The sequence below is a fragment of the Tiliqua scincoides genome, chromosome 3 (genome assembly GCF_035046505.1).
Source record: "Tiliqua scincoides isolate rTilSci1 chromosome 3, rTilSci1.hap2, whole genome shotgun sequence".
NCBI lineage: Eukaryota > Metazoa > Chordata > Lepidosauria > Squamata > Scincidae > Tiliqua > Tiliqua scincoides.
Genome location: NC_089823.1, coordinates 58463350 through 58485802, shown reverse-complemented (window position 1 = coordinate 58485802; position 22453 = coordinate 58463350). Strand labels below are relative to the sequence as shown.

Below are 22453 nucleotides of genomic sequence, written 5' to 3'. Positions count from 1 at the left end.
GATGAGGTCTCTTGTTATCTGGTGTGCTCCCTGGGGCATTTGGTGGGCCGCTGTGAGATACAGGAAGCTGGACTAGATGGGCCTATGGCCTGATCCAGTGGGGCTGTTCTTATGTTCTTATGTTCTTATTGTTAAAGGAGACTTGTGTTTAGAGAGTGGACTGTCACTGCCTGACATGCTTTATGTTCACATATACTTGGTGCTGGGTACCAAGTAAGCATAAACCAGACCCATCTTGTGGTATTTTGCTTGGGCTGTTGACATGGAGATGCTGGGTCTTACAAGTCTTTCAGGAAAAGGCCACACTTCAGAGCAACACCCCCCCCCCCGGCTGGCTGGAAGTGGATAAGCCTTGCTGTTTGAGGAAAACTCGAGGAAAATCATTCCTTGCATGGTCAGCAGATTTAAACCTGTAAACAAAGCCACAGCCTGGGAGCCTCTTGACTTTGAAGTAAATAATATTGTCACTGAACAGGAAAGGAGTGCCTTCGACCTTGACTTTGCTTGCCATTTCATTGTAAGCTCAATCAAGAGTTAGATGGTGACTGAAGCACAGGCCTCCTGAGCAATCCTCTACTTCACTCTCCTCAGGGTGCGATAGAAGGCGCCCATCTCCAACCAAGGATAGACCATCAAAGACCATAAAGACACAAAAGAACAGTCCTTGATGCACTCACCAGATAATACACTCCATTCTCCCTTCTTCCCTGAACGTTTCCCTCAAGTACAAGCCAGTGCTCAAATGCCACTGAATCACCTTGCAAAAGCACCCTTCACCCCAGAAAGGAATCTCTGCTCCCTTGCTTTGCTTCCCTCCTTCAAACTAAGGGTCCAATCCTTCCCAACTTTCCAGCACCAATGCATCTGTGACAAAAGGGCATGCGTGGCAATCTGCAGTGCAGGGGCAGTCATGGAGACCTTCTCAAGGCAAGGGAACATTTGTTCCCTTACCCCAGGGCTGCATTGTGGCTGCATTGGAAAGTTGTAAAGGCTTGGGCCCTAAGGCTATTGCCTAGCCCACTTGCATTTGCTTTTTGACCCCTCTTCTGCCTTTTTCCCCACCTCTGATCCAGGACACTGCTCTGCCCTGGCAACCTGGCCTTGAAATTCCTGCAGTGACACACCTTAACCATTGGCAGACTTGACCATTGGTCCACAAACTCCACTATCTCATATACAGTCAAATTGATGGCATGCTTAGTGCTTCTATCCCAGCGGTGTCAAACTTGTTTCATATAGCTGACCGAGTAGAATTCATGATGCCTGCTGAATGCCGGATATGATGTCATTAGGCAGGATGTGATGTCATTAAACAGGACATAACCAGAAATAAGGACTCTGTTTTTGTGTAGGAAAGCATTAGCTGCAAATGACAGAAGAGAAAATATGCCAATCGTGTTCATATTTCAAGATATGGGAGATCCCAATTATCATCCAGGCCACCCTTTTAGCAGTGCCACCTCAGCACTGCTCAGCAGCTGAGAACTCAAGGGCCAGATGATAAGCTTCAGCGGGCTGCATCCAGCCCCCGGACCTTATGTTTGACACCCCTGTTCTATCCCTTCTTCTCTTGGCATGAGAGTTGCGAGTATGTTGGTGTATAGGACTCACCTAAGAGGGAGGCCTGATGATCAACTGCAGATCTTTAAGACATGATTCCCCTTAACTTATCTATCAAGAACATTGAGAACAAAGATTTGGCTCCTGGCTCTGTTTGCCTCCAAATCGGAGCTATTCCAGGAGTGCAGGGTGATGGTGGTGCAATGATGCAGGGGCTGATGTGACAACATACTTGTGTCACCCTGCCCTGGGTGCCAGCTGGCCCTACAATGCTAATGGGCTGTTGTGTGAGGAATGGAAAGAACTTGGTTTAAAAAGGGAACAGTATGAGATGTTGCAGAATGCTGGGTGTAATAACATGGAGGTAGGTGATGGGGAGTCAAACTGAAGCCTTATGAGGAACAGTATCACATCCTGCTTTCCATTCTACAAGGTGCGGCACAAGAAACTAATGATCCAGATCCTGCCGTATTTACAAGGTGAAAATACACCTATTCCCTCAGCCATAATAACAAAGAGCACTTCCTATTTTGACCTATGCTGCCTGCATTTCCTCTATATGTTGCTTACCCATAAGAACTTTATTTACAATAATAGGTTTGCCTTTGCCTTCTTTGGGTTAAGAGATATGCTATATGTTTTGTGGTTTGCTCCTGGTATCATATGCCAAGCGATGAGAAACTTATTATAGTGTTTTCTTGTCTGAGATGACTTCTTTCCACAACAGAACGTTCTGAAGGATGCTGCTGAGAGAACTGCTGTTTTATTCCCCCCCCCCCCAACCAACATTTAATGGGAGAGTACAGAATTGCATGGAACATGATTTAATGTGTCCTGCAGGCAAACTACCTTATAGTGCCAGTGTTCTTTGGAAACAGGGCGTCCAGGAATGCAGAGTACGTGCAGAACTTTCGCTGGCATTCAGCATCAGGGTTTTTGAAAAAGAAAAGCTATAGGAGAAATGATGATGTAATTGCCAAAGCTGTTTAAAAGCAACATGTTCAATTTAATTTCTTTTCACCATAATCAGAACTGATAGACGTGCAAGGCTGATTCGGAAACTGAGCTATTGCTCTTGATTAGCATTTGTTTATTTGATCCATTAATCATTCCCTGCAATTCCTTTTTGTCACCACGGCCTATTACTCAAGTGAATCATGTACGTCTGCACCAGAAGGATACCCATGTTAAGACGAGGATGGCTAGGTGAATAACCGAAGACAGTATAGGTAGAAAAAAGAATGACTACACAAAAGTAAATAACGGCTCAATCCTAACAGGGTCTTGGTTCTGGCATTGTAACATTTTTTTTGGCTGTTGCAAAATTTGCCATACCATACAGGGTGGCCTGGCTGCTGTCGCAAGTGGCTGGGTCACATGCCAGTGGCCAAATAGTCCTGGCGCAGGTAAGTCAGTGGGGGGGGGGATACACAGGAGGCTAGAGGTGGGCCGAATAGGGCAGGGAGAGGGAGGAATGGCGCAGAGATCAGGGCTGGAAGGGTTATCTAGGCTGGAAAGGGGGTGGTGTCAGCAACAACCATGCCCTGATATCCTATCTCCCTTTCTTGATCAGCCTTCATGAGTCCTCTGGGACTTGTGCCAGCTATATAATAAACCCAGCAGGGTGGCAAGGGCCTCTTCAGGGAACAAATGTTTCCTTATCTCCAGAAGGCCTTTGTGGCTTGACACTCTCCTGCGGAATGCAGTGTGCACCCATGGCGTGCAGGGAGTACAGGATTGGGCTGTAAATCTTAGGTAATCTTAGGTAAATTTGGGGAAAAGTGAAACAAAAATTCAAGAGTGGAGTAGAAAGTGGAGAGAGAAAATGCTTTCTTCACCAATAAGTATCCTTCCAAATGTTCAGCTTATTGCATTTGAGACATTGCTGCGCCTTCCCATCAGAGGTGTGCTGGGTATCAACCCTTTGGAATGCTTCCCCCTAAGTAGCCTGTTTGACCCCTTTGCTCCAGTCCTTTCAGTACCATGTCAAGTTCTGACTGTTCTTTAGCTCTCCTTTTGCAGGAGGGTTGCCTGGCAAGAAATGTGGCAGAAGCATCTTTCAAATACAATAAATACATTTGGCAGGACAATTGCAAGTGGTTTATTTGTGTTTTTTATTAAAAAAAGGTTCCATCACAAAGCAGTGTTGGTAAAGAGGCCTGAGAAAGCTGAATGTGCCCCTTTAGACCAACACCTCATTGAATTCATAAGCTTAAACAACTTTTAAAGGAAAGAGTTGATTTTTACAGGGCTTCTGTTGCTAGAAGAGTCATCATGTGTATATAGCTAGATATGGGAATGTTTCTCTTAATGTTTATGGCCAAAAACGGTAATCCCCACATATGCATATGAGATGGCCTAACAGCTTGGTGAAAGTTTGCACACTGGTGCTTATGTAGCATTGATTCTAGAAGTAGCTAGGATTAGCTAGCGCTAATAGCTAGTACAGGTGGGCCCTTTTTATCTGCGGGTTCAAAACCCATAGATTTGATTCAGCATGGGTTCTGTTGGAGGGCCTCACCTCACTTCCAGGATGTGAATGGAATTGCCTTCTGGTAGAGTCCATTTTGGGGGGAGACTGGAAGTGCCTTTCTGACACCTCAGGGTGGTTTTCTGAGACCCAGTGAGGCCACACACAGCCTCTCTTGGCCTCAGAACAGCTCAGAAGATGCTTCTGATCATGTCCAATTGAAACCCCACCACCACCACCATGGATTCCACTATCAAGGTTTCGGTATCCACATGAGATCCAGGAATAGATCCTCCACAGATGCCAAGGTCTAATTGTATTTCCACACTAGATACAATCAAGCACAGATTTAGGTTGCAAGCATATACGCACTTACCTAGAAGTAAGTTCCATTAAACTCATGGTCTTACTTCTTAGTTGATGTGCACAGGATCATACTTTAAGATTAAGCTCCAATAACTGATGTGCACATACTATTCACTATTTGTGGCCATCGTCTTTAACTGTTCTAAGTTGTCTTATTTTTTTAGGGCGAAATCCTAACCCACTTTCCAGCACCTGCATAAGGGTAATGCAACTTCAAGGTAAAGAAACAAACTGCCTTACCTTGAGGAGGCCTCTGTGAATGCCCTGAACTGCAGGATGCAGCACATGCCCCACTGGCACAGCTATGTCAGTGCTGGAAAGTTGGTTAGGATTGTGCCCTTAGACACTCAATATACTGAATCGTGCTGGAGATTCATGTTTTAGCATTATTGTGCTTTTCCATTTAGCTTTCTTTTTTTCCTTTAAAAAAAATTGTTATGACTTGCCTTCTAGAATTAATAGCAATGCTGTGAAGCTAAAAAGCAATGATTAATGCTTTGTCAATTCCTGCTTCCTTTTTCAGTGTGGTCCAACTTAATATACAGGGAAAATTAATTTGGGATGGAAGCCAAGCAATGAGTTGGGAGAAGAAAAGCCAGAATGCTACTTGCAAGCTCAAACAATAAACTCAGCCTCTGAATTTGCAAACAAAAGGCAATCAGCTCAAAACAATGGGGACACATCCAGCCAATTTTAAACAGATTTGAGACTTCTTGATTGGAGGAGTAGAAGATTGAAGTGTTAGTAAGGCATGTGATTTGGACCATTGAACAGTTTTAGGTTGCAATGCTTTGCTCTACATTTCTCTGAAGCTGTAAGTTAAAACTAAAAAGCTATTATTTTGGAAGGAGCATCTGCGTAGAGCGATCATGAGTCACATGACAAGCTGGAGCCATCCATCATTTATGATAGTTCTTTCTAAAGTCTAAAACTGAAGAATAAAGATAAATCATGGGTGGAGCACATGACATTCTCATTTGTACCACTCATTACTTTATTGACGTAGTACATGAGGAGTTCCAGGGCAAACACAAACACATAAATCCTGACAATTCATCTGTTTTGAGTTTTGGCACTAATGAAGTAGGGCAGAAATGTAGAGGATTTCTGGTGGTCCAGAATACTCTGGTTGAAACAGTAGGAGGTCATTGAGCTGACCATTTCAGTGTCAGAAAAGTCAGATTGATTACTCCAGGGTAAGTTCTATAATAATGACTGGCATCCTGCGGATTTGAATGGAATAATAAAACATTACAATGGAAAACATATTTTACATACACTCTGAAGACACATTTGAAGCACAAGAGACATTGTTAATGCTGGCAACTATGGCAACACACTGACATCTCTATCATTAACTTATTCAAATAAGAGTTAAAACTGCAACTAAAACAATTCCTACAAATTATTTCAAATATGTGCCAGTGTTTTTATTATTATTATTATTATTATTATTATTATTATTATTATTATTATTATTATTATTATTATTATTATTATTATTACTTACTTACTTACTTACTTACTTACTTACTTACTTACTTACTTATTTATTTTTAAGGCCAACGGGTTATAGTGAAGTAGCTGCTACTTGTTAAGTCAAGATATTGACAAGTCAAGCTACTTGTTAAGATATTGTTAAGTCAATATCAGCTTATGGTGCCAAGCAACAATTATGCAATACCCATATTATTCTAAATTCATTTCTGTTTATTATTTGCAGGCATTTCTACAGCATGAGAAATATGGACGATGTCTTAATGATAAATCAAACCCATTTACAGTGCAATCCTATGCATGTCTACCTAGAGGTAAAGACCTCTATATAGGTTTGCAATGCCATATATATATTCAATATAGGTTTGCAGCCTAATCCTGTGGAAACCAGCCACCAGCAGACTGTATATTCTGCTGGCAGCAACATTATGTAGCCATGTTGACGTCGCTGCATCAGTGGGGCGGGGTGGGGGAGAATAAGATTGGGCTGTTAATTATGGCAATTATTAAATTGTGGGCAGTAGGAATAGAATGTGGATGGAGATAAGATATGTGGGTGTTTCCCCTGTGTAATTATTTCAGTGAGGCTATTTTACAGCCCAATCCTATTCCCCCCCCCCCCCGCATATCTAGCTAAGCCAAAGTGACTTGCACTGCTTCTTGCACACACAAGGGGGGAGGCGCAGAGGGGAGTTCCAGAGTTCTCCTCTAGGTAAAGGAAAGGCATGGAAGGGTCTAGTGCCTTTGAAATTGCTGTTGGAAGTCCATGTGGACCTATTTTGGGGGATCAGGTCAAGGTAGGGGATTTAGATTTGGCAGGTGCCACTGCAGCCAAACACACTCCTTTGCCAGACCCAATCATTCCTCCACCCCGCCACTCTTGCCACCCTGTTCCTCCCCCCTAGCCCTGTTCCACCTCCCCTACCACCTTACCTTTCTCAGGCCTTTGGAGGTTCATTGCCATGTGCAGGGCTGCTCTGGTATTACCGCTGGCAGACTGTTTGAGACAGTTATAAAGTGCTCCCTGGTATCAGAAAGCTAGTTCTGGTGGTGGGGAGGGGGGTTAGGACTGACTATTATTTTATCAAAAATAACATCAAAAACACTTCAAAATAAGCAAGTGTAATAATCTTTTGATTGCATCCTGCCTCTCCTGCCATCCAATTTCTAGCAAATATGAAGTCAGTTTACTGCATCTGTATGTCCAGCTATGAAAGATAACTTTTTATAATAACAGAACAATTGGCACCACATGCAAATGCATTTACACAGACATGTAGGTTTTAGTAGCTCTTAGGGAAAAGTTAGTAACCTCATGCTTGGCAGTCTTTTATCCACTTCAGCTTTAAACCAAGTGTGAGGGGTGGTGCAAAGGTTAGCTAGGTTGGGTACTGACTGAAGAGAGCCCATCTTGCCCAGCAGAGAGCCCACCTAGCCAGATAGACCCTTGAACCTGCAGTAGTAATGGCAATGGTAGGCAGCAACTGTCACCCTGCACATGCCCGATCTTGTCTGATCTTGGAAGCTAAGCAGGGTCAGGCCTGGTTAGTACTTGGATGGGAGACCGCCTGGGAATACCGGGTGCTGTAGGTTTATACCATAGTCTTTCGAGACTGAAGGTTGCCAACCAACAATGGCAATGGTAGTGTCCATTGCACCATCAGGGGCATGTGGGGATGCCATAGGAGGTCCTGTGCAAGGTTTTGCCCCAGGGGCACCACTGCCAATTGTCCAAAGTCTTTCCTTTCTCAGTTCTTTGATGCCTTTCTTCCAACACTGAAATGCTAGGTGTTCTTTCCAGTAATACTGATGTGGCAAGTTCATCAAAGGATTTTACTACATATAAGTATTGGGTAGTGGGTTATCCTAAGTAATCATAACACCTGGCATGTAACACCTGGCCTAATTTGTTCCTCCCACCCCCATGGCTTGACAATGTGTGTCAGGTTTTGCTTTGTTTTCATGTTTTTATGTTTTAGTGCTTACTGTTAAAATTCATGTTTTAATGCTTTGATTTTTTTTACTTATTGTTGTGATACATTGTACATGTATTATAGAGCTTTGTAAGCTGCCTTGGGCATTTGCTTTAGCATGGGAAAGGTGGTATATAAATTTTTTTCTGAATAAATAAATAAATGTAGAACCACCACCACCACCTCCATGATCCAAGGTGTAATCAGAATGAATCAGGGGAAAGGCAGCATTGAATCAGTGCACTGAAGGTTGCAGCATATCTAAACCTCTAGCCTTTAACATGCGGTGATGTTAGTTTTGCATAGCAAGGCCCAGGAGTGATCTGGTCCCCATCTGGGGTCTGTAGGATGTTGTCTGGAAAATTCATCCTGATACAATTTATTTCTGTATCAGGCTGGGGTTATGTGTGTCTGCCTATCTTGGATGACAAATGCTGGAAAAAGAAAGAGAGCAACAAACACCAGCCTTTGCGCAACTCTGAAGGGCAATGGAGAATTCTGGGGAAGGTTACATAGGTTTCATTCTTTCCCCACACAAGGGACCACATAATGTAGTCACATTTTCAATACATGTATTTGTTCCAGTGTTGTAGATTAATCCCATTGATTTTAGTTTTTCCTTCAGACTAAGGTATGCTTTGGGAAAGAAAACAGTTATGTCTGGCCTAGAGTCAGGAAAGAGAGAGAGAGAGAGCTTGGTAAAACAAAAATATTTGTGGTCAAATCAATCCACCAGTTCCCTTCAGTTCCTCCATCTCAGATGTTATTCCTGAATGATCATAACCCTGGATAAGAGACGGATAAAGCCATAGGTGGAGAGCCTGTCATGTTGCTTCTGTTTTTTGCACACTAAGTGAAATTCATGGACCATTTTAAAATATGTTCTTTAAAACAGCACATCCACACAGGTGGAAGAAGAGCCTAGCCATATGCTTGCCAATCAGTCATGTCATGAATGAGCAAGCATATGTCCTTCCTGGGAGAAGAGCAGATCTAAATGAATTTGCCACAAATAACACAGCAAGGAAGGGAAGCTTCTTATTTTCCTTGCCAGATCTTGTCCTATTCCAAAATGCATGGTGGGAATAAAAGTGGACAGAGAGTGTCATGCGTTCAAAAAAACTGGAATGCAAAATTATTATTAGTATTTTACAAGGTGGAATAAAAGGTATGCTGGTAATTGTTACAAGTATACATAATGGCCCTGTGTACAATTTCCTTACCCCAAAATGGCCCTCAGGCCGGAAAGATTGCCGACCACTTCTCTATACATGCTATAATAAAGAAACCTTAGAACATTGCTTGATACACTTGGACTATTGTAAAAACCTCAGAAAAGCTGTAATTCAAAGTAGTGAGTATTTTTTTCTGTTGTAGAATACAATGTAATTATCTGTCATATGCCTTTTTGCTGTTTTTTCTCTTGAAGATGTCTGTCTCTGATATGATCTCCAAGACAGGATCCATTGGTAGTAGATGGCCCATTAGTCTTATCTAGGATGACAATTTTTATGTGCTGATTGGGTTTACAAAACTCTTTGAACAAGGCTGTTCGTTTGCTTTCATTATACGTGGTCGTTGACCTTAGCAATAATGGCACCAATGTTATCCTTAGACTTGTGTCCTGCTGGTAGGAAAGAGAGAGATTGCATCAACTGTCTGATTGCTCCAGTCTGAAAGTACAGACAGACCACATTATAAATACAATCATGCTGCTTTTATGGTCCTTTGCTATCTCTGCTATATACTAGGCTGCTGACCTCACTGCCTTGTGGAATTATCCTGGGAACATGAATGAAGCGTGGAATCTCTTGCCACCCCACCTTGAGTCATCTCAACTTCTCTGGCAGAGGTTGAGGAAGCAGCAGCAAAGAGAAGGGCTATTACTGAGGTCTTCGTTAGACAGCAGAAGTACAATGGGTGCTACACTCCCTAGGAGAATCCACATGGAAAGATCCAGACGTCCTTGTAAACAATTTTCCCCAGGTGTTTTGTTGCCTACAATGTTGCTGCTTCTTATTAAAGCTTGTAGAAGCAGTCATTTTTACTGTGTTGCTGTCAGGGAAGTTTCAGTGGGAAAGGGAAGGGGGCAGCTGCTGTAGGCTGATGTTGGAGCCAAACTAAGTATGAGTTGAGCCTGAAGTTTGGGGAGATTTGAATTCAATTCATAATAAAACCAATCAGGACTCAAGATGGCATGCATGGGATTCCTGGTTCCAAGGACGTCGCGCATCCAGGCTGTGATGAGGCCTAGACCTGCTTAGTTTCAGTAAGATGGCTATATCCTGTGCCATCTGACAAAGACCTGGAACTTAATAGCAAATAATGTCTGGATAATGACATAGTCCAGAATTACAACTAGTAGGGCAGCTGCATTTCAGAATTGGGCTTCTGAGCTTCTAAACTTCTCCAGTTTAGAGCTCAGTTAGTTTACTCAAGGGCATCAGAGGTCGGCCAGGTTGAGCAAAAGCCAAGAAACCATGCCTTTCAAAGGGCCTACTTGGCTGGACCATCCCCCAAATAAAACAAAAAACCTCACAAGTACTGGTTGGCTGCCACTGACCCCTCACTTTACGAATAAGGGAGAAACTACCAGTACCAGCAAGCTGACTGAGAAATTCAAGGCTCTGTCCCAGGGTCAACTGGAACATGGAACTGAGTTTGTTATATGTTGAAGAAGTGCTCATGAGCATATGACTAGCTCCCAATATCCTAAATCAAATTGCCTAACTGGAAAAAAAAAACAGTGTTAAGAAACAGCATAGGGGGACCTGGCACTGATGTTTCCTTATGCTACTCTCCACTGGAGCATGAAAACATCTTGTAGTACTTTGAGCAAAGTTACCCATAGAAGGTTTGGGTATAGTCAGGTGTGCATTTGCAGAAAAAAGCAACAATTTGCAAAATGTAACAGAAAGGATTATGGCAAAGGATCAAGAGAGTAGAAATACTGGCCAGCAAAAAATGATCAGGTGCATCTGTAGTGGCTCATTGTGGAGTCAAATGGCAAAAATTATTAAGGAGGAAGCTTCACACATATCAGCAACTTTGGATGACCAATCATACAGAAGAAACAGAAGGCATCTTTAAGTCATTGCAAGGGGGAACAAGGAGAGCAAACCTAGAGAATTATGATCTGAACTGAATTATGAATCTCTTTAAACTCCACTAAGTGATGGCCAGTGAAACATAAAACAGTCAGGCACAGAATGAACAAGTCCTATGAAGATCTGTGAGATTGAAAAAAGAAAATACCTCAGAGACTGAGCGGTAAAACAACCACCACCACCCCCAGACTGGTTTGTGTGTTCATGTACATGGGGTGTGTGTAGTACAATTTATGTTGTCGTTTTTTGTTGTTGTACAATTTATGTTGTTGTTGTTGAGGGTTTTCCCCCTCATCTCTGTCCAAGTTCATTTTCTTGAAGTGGGATGGAATGTTGGATGGAGGAGAATGTAAAGACAGGGCAGGGTTGTAATAAGCTGTTATCATAAAGGGAGAGAGCTGTGATGGCACGATCCCTTTAAGAAGGCGTGTGTTGAAAGGAACAAGCAGCCCATCTGGGGCCAAACAAAATAGCTGGGGAACATGCTAGAATGTACTCTAGCCAACTTCTGTGGCTTTAAATAAAGTGCTTGTGAGTAGATAACAGCCTCCTGCTTTTCCATAACAAGAATATACATAGACTGGAAGCAGGGATCAAGAGAAAGGAAGGTGGAGGTAAAGCCACCCAGAAAAAGGAAATGGAAGATGGAATGTCACTTGCCCACAAGAAATGTTGACGGTCACATTTCCATGCTCAGTACTACTACTTGATGAGCACCTTGCTAATTTGCAGGGGGCAAAAAGCCGTGGTTATATAGATTTAGTATTTTGCTATTGTAGTCGCTGACTATGGTGATTATTTGAACTCTTCAGGAATAACTTACATTCTTGTTTCAGGTGTTTACAATTTTTACCAAAAAGGTGGAAGTCATGCTTTGTTTGGAATGTCTTGTTTGGAAAGGCTTGTTCTCAAGCCAAAAAAAATATGCTTTGGCTTGTTTCTGTTTGATTACTTTTGAATTAACGAAAAAGGTTGGGGCTATTTAATTTCATGCTTTGTAAGCATTTCTGGACATATCCCATATGTGCTTGCAGAATAAGAAGAATACACTATTTTTAAAATGCCAAATTTGTCTTAATTCCTCAGTGAGGATAAATTCTTTTAGATTTGAAGTGTGTAAAGTTTACTGGCTATGTCCCAATGTACATGACTCTTTGGGACTGAGCCCTAGACTAGGAATATAGTTGGCACAGGTGAAAGCCCTGTCTATCACCTGTCAGGTCCAAACTTAAAAGTTGGAAGTAAGGAGGTCTTAGGTTGATGCGGCAGCTATCCCTCAGTTTATTTAGGCCCAAATCCTAACCCATTTTCCAGCACTGGCATAGCTGTGCCAATGGGACGTGTGCTGCATCCCTGCAGTTGGGGAGCACTTATGGAGGCCTCCTCAAAGTAAGGGAATGTTTGTTTCCTTACCTAGGAGCTGCATTGCCCTTATGTCGGGGCTGGAAAGTGGGATAGGATCGCACCCTTATTTATTTAGTTCTGTTATATAAATTGCTCCGTGAACTCTTTTTGGTTGAAAAGTGACATATCAATATTTGTAGCAATTCCCTGATGATGTCAATGCTTGGCTACTGTGATGTGCTGTATGTGGGGCTGCCCTTGACTGTCCAGAAACAGTAATTAGTGCAGAATGCAGTTGCCCATGTGGCTGCAGAGGTTTGGTGGTTCAACATTGCTGGGCTCGCTGCAACACTGTTGGGCTGTTGGGTCGCCGCATCTCAAAAGACATAGTGGAAATGGAAAAGGTGCAAAACAGAGTGACTAAGATGATTACGGGCTGGGGCACCTTCCTTATGAGGAAAGGCTATGGTGTTTGGGCCTCTTCAGCCTAGAAAAGAGGCGCCTGAGGGGGGGCATGATTGAGACATACAAAATTATGAAGGGGATGGACAGAGTGGATAGAGAGATGCTCTTTACACTCTCACATAATACCAGAAGAGGGGGACATCCACTAAAATTGAGTGTTGGGTGGGTTAGGACAGGAAAAAGAAAATATTTCTTTACTCAGCGTGTGGTCGGTCTGTGGAACTCCTTGCCACAGGATGTGGTGACGGCATCTGGCCTGGACACCTTTAAAAGGGGATTGGACAAGTCTGGAGGAAAAATCCATTACGGGTTACAAGCCATGATGTGTATGTGCAACCTCCTGATTTTAGAAATGGGCTATGTCAGATGCAAGGGAGGGAACCAGGATGCAGGTCTCTTGTTATCAGGTGTGCTCCCTGGGGCATTTGGTGGGCTGCTGTGAGATACAGGAAGCTGAACTAGATGGGCCTATGGCCTGATCCAGTGGGGCTGTGCTTATGTTCTTAACTACAATTCCCAGGAAGCCTTGCAGGTCTCTTATTATCTGGTGTGCTCCCTGGGGCATTTGGTGGGCCGCTGTGAGATACAGGAAGCAGGACTAGATGGGCCTATGGCCTGATCCAGTGGGGCTGTTCTTATGTTCTTATGGGCTGTAGCTCTAATGGCTGTACTGGCTGCACTGGCATTCCTGGGGGGGGGGATGCTAGGTTTTTCAGGCACAGGGATGCATTGTGGGGGCCCTCCTACATGTGCCTCCCTTAGCTGAAGCCAGGTAGGCATCCATGAGAGAAAGAACCATCTCACTGGTGGCACCATAACTTTGGAACTGTAGCCCATCGAAATTAAGATCTGTGCCCTCCCTGTTGGCCTTCCTGCAGGGGCTTAAAGGGGCTTTTTTCATTTGTATCATTTTTCTACCTTAGATTCTGCTGTTTTTGGTCTTTCCTGTTTTAGAGCCCAATCCTGAGCTCCTGGGGCACGCGGCTTTGGTGGCACTGAAAACAGCTGCCGCCGCATGCCTTGAGCAGCCACGGGCTGCACCTGGGGAGAAGGGGACATTCATTCCCTTCCTGTGGGTAAGGGAAGTAGCTCTGCAATGGGTAAAAGCACTCGTGTTGGGTGGTGAGCCCCATACGAACGCTCAGGATCCGGTGGAGCAGAGCTCCACCAGTCCTGCCTCCCTCCCTCCCTGCTCCCTCTGCCCAGCATGCCTCCCCCACCCTCTCCCCGCCTCCCCGACATGCCTCCTCCCCGCCCTCCACCTGCCTTCCGCTTGCTTCCCTCCCTGGAACTCTCCTTCCCACCTCCCCCCACACCTCCGCTTACCTTACTGTGGTTCGGCGGTCCATGACGGTGAGCCGGCACACCAAGCCCAGGATTGGGCTCTCCGTTTGTTGAGTTTGGGTCATTACTTTTGATCTCTGGTTGGTTTTGTGTTTTTTATATCTCGCTGTTCCTATTATTCGGTTTTTAACTTGTTTCTTCTGTTTTTTGTATTGCCTTTTATTGTTCTGTTGCTACCATTGTGTTTTTTGTGATTGTTTTTTTTGGAAATCACTTTTTATATTGTATTATTTTGTATTTTTTCAGCTACCTTGGGCATCCCAATATTGGGAGGAAATGTGGGATGAAAATGTCCCACATTTTGTATGCCCCAAGACCCTTCGTTCTCAAACTCCTCAGGGGTTCAAGACCCAAGGTAAGTGTGTGTGGAGGAGGTGCTAAGGCAGAGATGCAATCCCCAGGATCTTGCTGCTGCCAGGGATGGGAAGTGTTTTTTTACTTAACTGCTACCAGTGCAGGAGTCTTGGGGAGTCTGGGGGAAGGGTCTGGGGAGCCCTCCACAGGGCTCCCTGTGTCGCCAAACATTTAAAAATAACCAAAAAAGGACACGTTTGTGATGAAAACTAGAGATGCCCATTTTTTGCTCTTTGCTTCCCAAGCCACGCAGGACTCAGGTGCTGGATACATCTCTGGCAGCAGGATGTTCTTAGGGATCACGTTGCTGCCTTTCCCTTTCCCCTGTCCCTTAAGGTGCCAGAGGCAGGGCTTCTCAGGCTGGGGTGTCAAGACGCCCAGTTTGGGAACCTCTGCTCAAGTTTGGCAACCTCTGCCCAACCTCTGACAAGTCTCTCAGTTTGCTTTCTCCAGAGGCTGTTGCTTCGTTTTGGCTAAGGACTATTGAAAAAGTTTCAAAGGCAGGACCTCTCCTGTTCTCCCTTGGCCACACTGTGGCTCCTTTGATGAAGAAAACACATTCAAACTGGAAGGGCCATCTTCACAAGAAAGCTATAATGTTCATGCAATGAGTGAAGAACCACAAAGACATGACTAGGAAGATGGCGAGACACAAGGCAGATTGGAGTTATAATGCCACACAAAACTCAAAGGAGCAAGTTGTTAGAAGGATCAAAAGTATATGAAGACTTAAACACTTTCACACTCAGACATGATGCCTCTTGAACTCTGTCTCCTCGCTTTGAGAATGAAGACTTCAAAGGAGCAGCGTTCTGGTCTGGAATCTTATACTTTTCTTGCTCTTTAACAAGTCCTGCCTAACCTGTTGTGGGCACTGCTTGCTTGACGAACAGGCCTTGCTGAGGGAGAGTCAGCATGGCTTCTGTAAGGGTAAGTCTTGCCTCACGAACCTTATAGAATTCTTTGAAAAGGTCAACAGGCATGTGGATGCGGGAGAACCCGTGGACATTATATATCTGGACTTTCAGAAGGCGTTTGACACGGTCCCTCACCAAAGGCTACTGAAAAAACTCCACAGTCAGGGAATTAGAGGACAGGTCCTCTCGTGGATTGAGAACTGGTTGGAGGCCAGGAAGCAGAGAGTGGGTGTCAATGGGCAATTTTCACAATGGAGAGAGGTGAAAAGCGGTGTGCCCCAAGGATCTGTCCTGGGACCGGTGCTTTTCAACCTCTTCATAAATGACCTGGAGACAGGGTTGAGCAGTGAAGTGGCTAAGTTTGCAGACGACACCAAACTTTTCCGAGTGGTAAAGACCAGAAGTGATTGTGAGGAGCTCCAGAAGGATCTCTCCAGACTGGCAGAATGGGCAGCAAAATGGCAGATGCGCTTCAATGTCAGTAAGTGTAAAGTCATGCACATTGGGGCAAAAAATCAAAACTTTAGATATAGGCTGATGGGTTCTGAGCTGTCTGTGACAGATCAGGAGAGAGATCTTGGGGTGGTGGTGGACAGGTTGATGAAAGTGTCGACCCAATGTGCGGTGGCAGTGAAGAAGGCCAATTCTATGCTTGGGATCATTAGGAAGGGTATTGAGAACAAAACGGCTAGTATTATAATGCCGTTGTACAAATCGATGGTAAGGCCACACCTGGAGTATTGTGTCCAGTTCTGGTCGCCGCATCTCAAAAAAGACATAGTGGAAATGGAAAAGGTGCAAAAGAGAGCGACTAAGATGATTACGGGGCTGGGGCACCTTCCTTATGAGGAAAGGCTACGGCGTTTGGGCCTCTTCAGCCTAGAAAAGAGACGCTTGAGGGGGGACATGATTGAGACATACAAAATTATGCAGGGGATGGACAGAGTGGATAGGGAGATGCTCTTTACACTCTCACATAATACCAGAACCAGGGGACATCCACTAAAATTGGGTGTTGGGCGGGTTAGGACAGACAAAAGAAAATATTTCTTTACTCAGCGCGTGGTCGGTCTGTGGAACTCCTTGCCACAGGATGTGGTGCTGGCGTCTAGCCTAGACGCCTTTAAAAGGGGATTGGACGAGTTTCTGGAGGAAAAATCCATTATGGGGTACAAGCCATGATGTGTATGCGCAACCTCCTGATTTTAGGAATGGGTTAAGTCAGAATGCCAGATGTAGGGGAGAGCACCAGGATGAGGTCTCTTGTTATCTGGTGTGCTCCCTGGGGCATTTGGTGGGCCGCTGTGAGATACAGGAAGCTGGACTAGATGGGCCTATGGCCTGATCCAGTGGGGCTGTTCTTATGTTCTTATGTTCTTATGTTCACTGCAGAGTGTAGTATTCCTGATGTTCTTTGCTGGGGGGGGGGGGCTCAGACTCTGAGGGTGCTGAAGCCTAGTATTGGGTGAAGTTCTGATTTTACCTCCTTCAGAAAAGACTTACAGCCCAATCCTAACCTACCCTGGCACGGACAGGCTGAGCGGCCTGGGCTGCATCCAGAACACAACTGGCCTGGGTTGCAGTACAACTCGGAGTAAGGCAAATTCATTCCCAGGAATCCTGGTCCTGCCCTCCTCCCAAGCCTAGTCCTCCCACCAGCCTGCCCACCACCTGCCCTTCCTGAACCCCTGTGCTGGCCAATGTAGGCTGGTGCAAACTTACTGGGTGCTGGCACTCCAGAGGCCAGATTTGGAGGCCAACCCGCCTGCTCCCATAGTGGTGCAAAAGTGCCTTATGGCACTTTTGCAACATCTCCAGGCCAGCACAAAGGACTTGTGCCAGCCTAAACAGCCCTTTGGTTTGGGCCCTTAGCTTCTTAGAGTGCAGGTCATGACAAAGACAGTGTGAACAGTCAAAGAGCCTCTCTCTATAGATAACTTTGTGAATGGGCAATGTAAGGGATCCTCAGAACATAGAGAGCTTACAGTCATTTCCCTCCTCACGTCTCAGACTTTCTCACAAGAATTATGAACTGTTGATGCACGTTGCCAAGATATGATCTTGTTTTGGTTATTTAGAATATTACCTTCAAAATGATATTGAAAATTTGAATTCACAGTTGTTGATCATTCTCTCACGATCATATGTACATTTGTTGATTATCGAGTGTGCAGTTGCATGCTATTTTAACTAAGGAACATTTTTCATCATCTCCTCATTATGCATATAGCAGAACTGAAATGACTGTAAATCTTTAAGCACACGAGCGAGGGAAGCAGAAATGCTGAGTCTCATTTTCTCTTAGTCACAAGCCAATTAATATGAATAATATCATAATTAACACCTGTGTTGTAATATGAATATTGCTGTAGGACACTCAATTTTAAACATCAAAATGTCGGCACTTATTATGACATTATTATTATCATCCATAATTTACACTAATTTTATGTTTTCTAGCTGACAGGCACAATACTATAAATTTAATCTAGCAATTATTCTGACAATTAAAAACAGACTTCCCAGTCTAATAAGATAATTGGTTTGTGAGCAGACTAGGAAATCCAGGATGGCATTCCTGAAACCAACCCTTTAAAATAGTAAACAGAGTAATGGCTCACCTTCTATTGAATGGCTTGTCTTTCAGGGTGTAATAGATTACTCCTTTTTTGTCCTTACAAGCTCAGGCAACAAACTCAGCATATGAATGAGCAAATAAAAGCTTTCAGATAAGTATTGCAAGCACAATTCAACAAGAGTTGAACTGCATATCCCATTTATGTGAACTGGAGAATTAAGCCTGCCCGAACAGTCTCCTTTTGAAATCAATGGGTAGAGGTGTTCTTGAACTTTTTAATTTTTTCTTTTTTTTGCAGATTTCATTTATTCCCAGGGAAAAAGTGCACAAAGTGGTGTTATGTGTTTTTATTCCAATTCTATAATTATTATAGCTTTAAAAGTGTACTAGGTAAATGTTATAGGTGGTGTAGTGTCAGCAAATGCAGCCACAGCTATTTCACAGTCAATTAGGTGCAAGAAAATAGTTTTCTGGGGGGACACACAGATTTTTAGGGTTTGTGTTGTTATAAAAACGAGAAGCGCAGAAAGTGGTGTTATGTGGTGTTAAGCAATCCTAGTCATACTTTCCTGGAGATAAAGCCTCATTGAACATAAGGGGCATCGAACACACACTGCACACTCCGCGTAGGCATGCATAAGATTGTGCTGTTTTATTTCATTATCATGGAAAAATCACACCTCTATCAATGGGACTTCCAAGTGTGTAACTGTGATTGAATTATATCCAGTGACTGTCATGCTAGGATCAGTTCCAACATCTATGGGTCCATTCCAACCTTATTCCTAGCTTTTCTTGACTTTTGGAAGCCTAATACAGTTTGAAACGTTCATCTAACAATGTTGGAATATTGATGGAATGGATGTCTATTGAGGATAAACCAGCATCAGTCATTTTATACTTTTATTTTTCAGAGAAGTAATTCACAAACCACTGGGGAAAAGAACCGTAAAGAAATCAGGACAAAAACCTACTTTCCAAGTTTCATGCAATTCTTCACTTAAAATAAACTGATTGAGAGAAAAACACTTTTTGTGACTAAAAAAAAAAAAAAGCAATGAAATATAATCTCATTTTATTTTTTTCCGCCTAGTGGGCATGAGCACCAACTATTGCTCGTTAATAATGGTATTCTTATTTATTGCTGCACTGAGATATATTTAAACCCTTTAAACAGTAATGATGTCAACACAAACAAAAGAAACAAGAAACCTGGCAGAGTGGAGAGGTCCTCTTGGCTATAATAGGCCAAAAAGGATGGCGTATTCTGTTCAAGGCAATCCTTGACTCTTCTTACTCAAAGAAAAATAGTTATGTGGCTATTTTGATACCCCAGTGCTGACTCCTCTCTGGCGTTTGGAAACTCTTTTGTTCTGGTTCTGACTCAGAAATTACTTCTAGTATAGCTGCCTATAATGGAAGGTTTTTAATGTATTTACCTTGATACCAACTTCATGATATGAACAAGAGATCTTCTAGCCTTACATTGCATGGGAAAGGTTAGGACAAAACAAGGTTTATCATATTCCATTTCAGTGCTCCCTTATGTAAAGGGTTGCCACTATTCCTGGTGGAATAGAAAATGGACAGTATTTTATTTAAATATATGTGTTATTTTTCACATTTTTGTAAACGTTCCTCCAAGGAGCTCAGGGTGGCACACATTGGTTCTCCTCTCCTTTTGTCCTTGCAACATCCATGTGAGGTAGGTGAGGTTGAGAGATAGTAACTGGCCCAAAGTCACCCAGGAAGCTTTGTGGCTGAGTGAGGATTTGGACCTGGATCTTCCAGGTCTAAGTCCGAACCACTACACTCTCTGGTCATTCTGTCTAAAAGTTTGAGTGATGCAAAATCTGTGCAGGAAGTATGAGACTATACAGGTGGCAGCTGAATGAATACACCTTTACAATGCAAGGATACTTCCGCAAGGTGCATCTCTTTTTTTCCAGTGAGGTCAGTGACACAGGCCCTCTTCAGACATTGTCAAATGGTGAACTATGTCCCAGCAGGCCATACCTTGCTCCCAATGCACTCTGCTTCCAATGCACCTCCTCTCCTAGGGACACTGTTTGCCCGAAGAGGCAAACACTGTCCCAAGCAATAGTTCATCCCACGATACAGAATGTTAGATGGCCTGTGTTCTAAACATATAGGTACATCTCTCTGGGGACAGCATTTACCTCTTTAAACAAACACTGTTCCAGAGAAGAGCAGACACAGGGGAGGGGGAGTGTTACAGAGTGTTACAGATGGGGTTGATGGAGTGTTACAGATGGTTTGCATGCAGAAATTTCCGGGTTCAATCTTTGACATCTCCAGGTACGGCTGGAAAAGTCCCATGTCTGAAACCTTGGAGAGCCTGTTCAGTCATTGCAAGTACTGAGTTAGATGGATCAATGTTCTGAGTCAGGACAAGAGAACTTCATATGTATGGAGTGCAGCAGCACCAGGTACAATCAAGGGGGGGAGTATTGCTGCTACACCTATGTTAGCATTTTAGCCATGGAGACTTTCCATGGTGTAATAACATCTGAAGAAGAGGGCTACATTCTCAGAGTCAGACCTTAATACCAACAGAAGAATGAAGCTAGAAACACATTTTCTCACAAAGCTTATGATCTACTGAATCTATTGGACCTTGAATGAAAAACATATTTTTCTTGATTGTAAAAGAAAGAGGAAAAAACTGCCAGAATAACTGAGAAGTGTTGGCCAAAACACAAAGGGATGAGGGGCCTTGCATAGTGTCTGTTGAGTTAGTAAATACTGGCCTACCTGCATCAGAGGGATGTATATGTGCGTGTATCTATTTTGCTAAATAGAAAGCATACAACATTGCTTTAAATAAATCTTTTTGGCACTAAGAGATTAAAACCTGGTGGCCGTCCATCAGCTCAAGACTAAATCAGGGTGTTTGTAGATGAGTTGGCCTGACAGAAAGAGAATACAGAATAGGTGAAATCAACTATAAAAGAATTGAGCAGCACACCTCTTATACTCTGAAAGCACAACCAGTTTTCATACTTTGTAAGTGCCTGGCACTGGATGGGGAATGAAGGAAGGTGAGCTGACTGAAATTGAATTCTACCAAGAATTGATTGAATGATGGTCCAATATGTTCTGTGATCTTGAGGGAACGCAGAGGATTAGGAATGCCGTTTTGATATTCCTGAACACCCAGGTTCATTGTGCCTGGCACTGGTGGAAATAATGGCTAGGACTGCTTTCAACCAACTATTTCTGAAAGAACTGTGATTCTTTCAGATTCAGATCAAACGACCATCATCCAGACCGTCTTGTACTGAGCTAGCATGTGTTCTCGATGAGAGGTGGAGAGCAATATCTGATAAGGAGCTTGACACGTATCTTGTCAGTTTTGAAAGTTTCTTCTGGTAACAAGCATCATTTGCTTCTTCAAATTCCCGGACAAATTTCCAGTCGTTTTGGAAGGATCTGGGATTTGAAGGACCTGTTAGCTTCCATCTTAAGCCAAATGCCTAGAAGGAAAAAGCTTGTAGATTGGAATCTTCCCTGTGTGTTTTCCCAGCTGCACTCTTCTCAAGGGTGGTTTCAATCCTACCAGCAGCCTTCAGCCTCTGCAAGTTGGTAGGACGAAACAGGTGTTTCGGCAGATAAGACTTGAAACTGGAGTTGCCAAGTGTGCTGCCTAAAGCAAATTTTTGAGGTGAATTTGGAAGTCTAAATAGAGGAATTTCCAGAGAAGCAAAAAAAAAGACTGACTGTAATTTTTGTTGGTGGGGAGGGAATGTGTTTGCACATCTCTCCATGCTGACTGACCATGGAACCTGATCTCGATGCTCTCTGACTGAGCCTTCTCCAGCTGGGCACCAGCACCGATCAGAAACCAAGTTTTCAGTTAAACTTAATCGCCTGAGCTCAATTGAGATAGCAATAGAAAGGAAACATGCCATGCTGGAACTCTGATAGTTATATGATGTTTCCAATTAAAATAATTGTACCACTGAAAAGTAAAATTGTTTTGGGACATTTGTAGCAGAGTCACTGTTTGCATTTCAGTAAAGATTTTAATCTGTTTAGCTCAGTGGTTCCCAAAGTCCTACTTGGAATTTGGGAACATGCTGAGTCTTGGTGGGGGTGGGGCCTGGGACAGGGGGGAGGGTGTCCAGATGGCACTGTAGTGATTGTGGTGCTGTAGGGACCCAGGGGTTTCCCCCTTACCTGAGGGGTTGCGTTGGCCTTGGAGGGTCCAGGAGCCCCAGAGCCCCTCTGCAGGCCTTCTTGGTTCTTGAAATCGCTCCAACTGGTGAATGGAGCTATTTCACACATCAGGAAGACCCAAGAAGAGGGCGGCGGGCCTCCCTGACCTTCCCCAAGGCCAGCGCAATCCTCTAGGTAAGGGTAAAAATCCCTCGGTCCCCCACGCTTTCATCTGGTCCAGTGGTGATTCTATACATGGGATGATGCTTTTGGACTAGTTCAAATAATTGAAAAGAAAT

At 43.6% G+C, this 22453-nt stretch overlaps 1 long non-coding RNA gene and 1 pseudogene across 1 annotated transcript; both read left to right on the top strand.

Moving 5' to 3' along the window:
* Positions 1-7366: 7366 nt before the first annotated feature.
* On the top strand, positions 7367-7486 carry LOC136646726 (5S ribosomal RNA; annotated as a pseudogene).
* Positions 7487-11514: 4028 nt separating this feature from the next.
* LOC136645385 (uncharacterized) lies at positions 11515-19004 on the top strand. The gene is made up of 3 exons (XR_010794123.1): positions 11515-11587; positions 14373-14481; positions 18890-19004. It is a non-coding gene; the product is annotated as an uncharacterized lncRNA (long non-coding RNA).
* The last annotated feature ends 3449 nt before the right edge of the window (positions 19005-22453 follow it).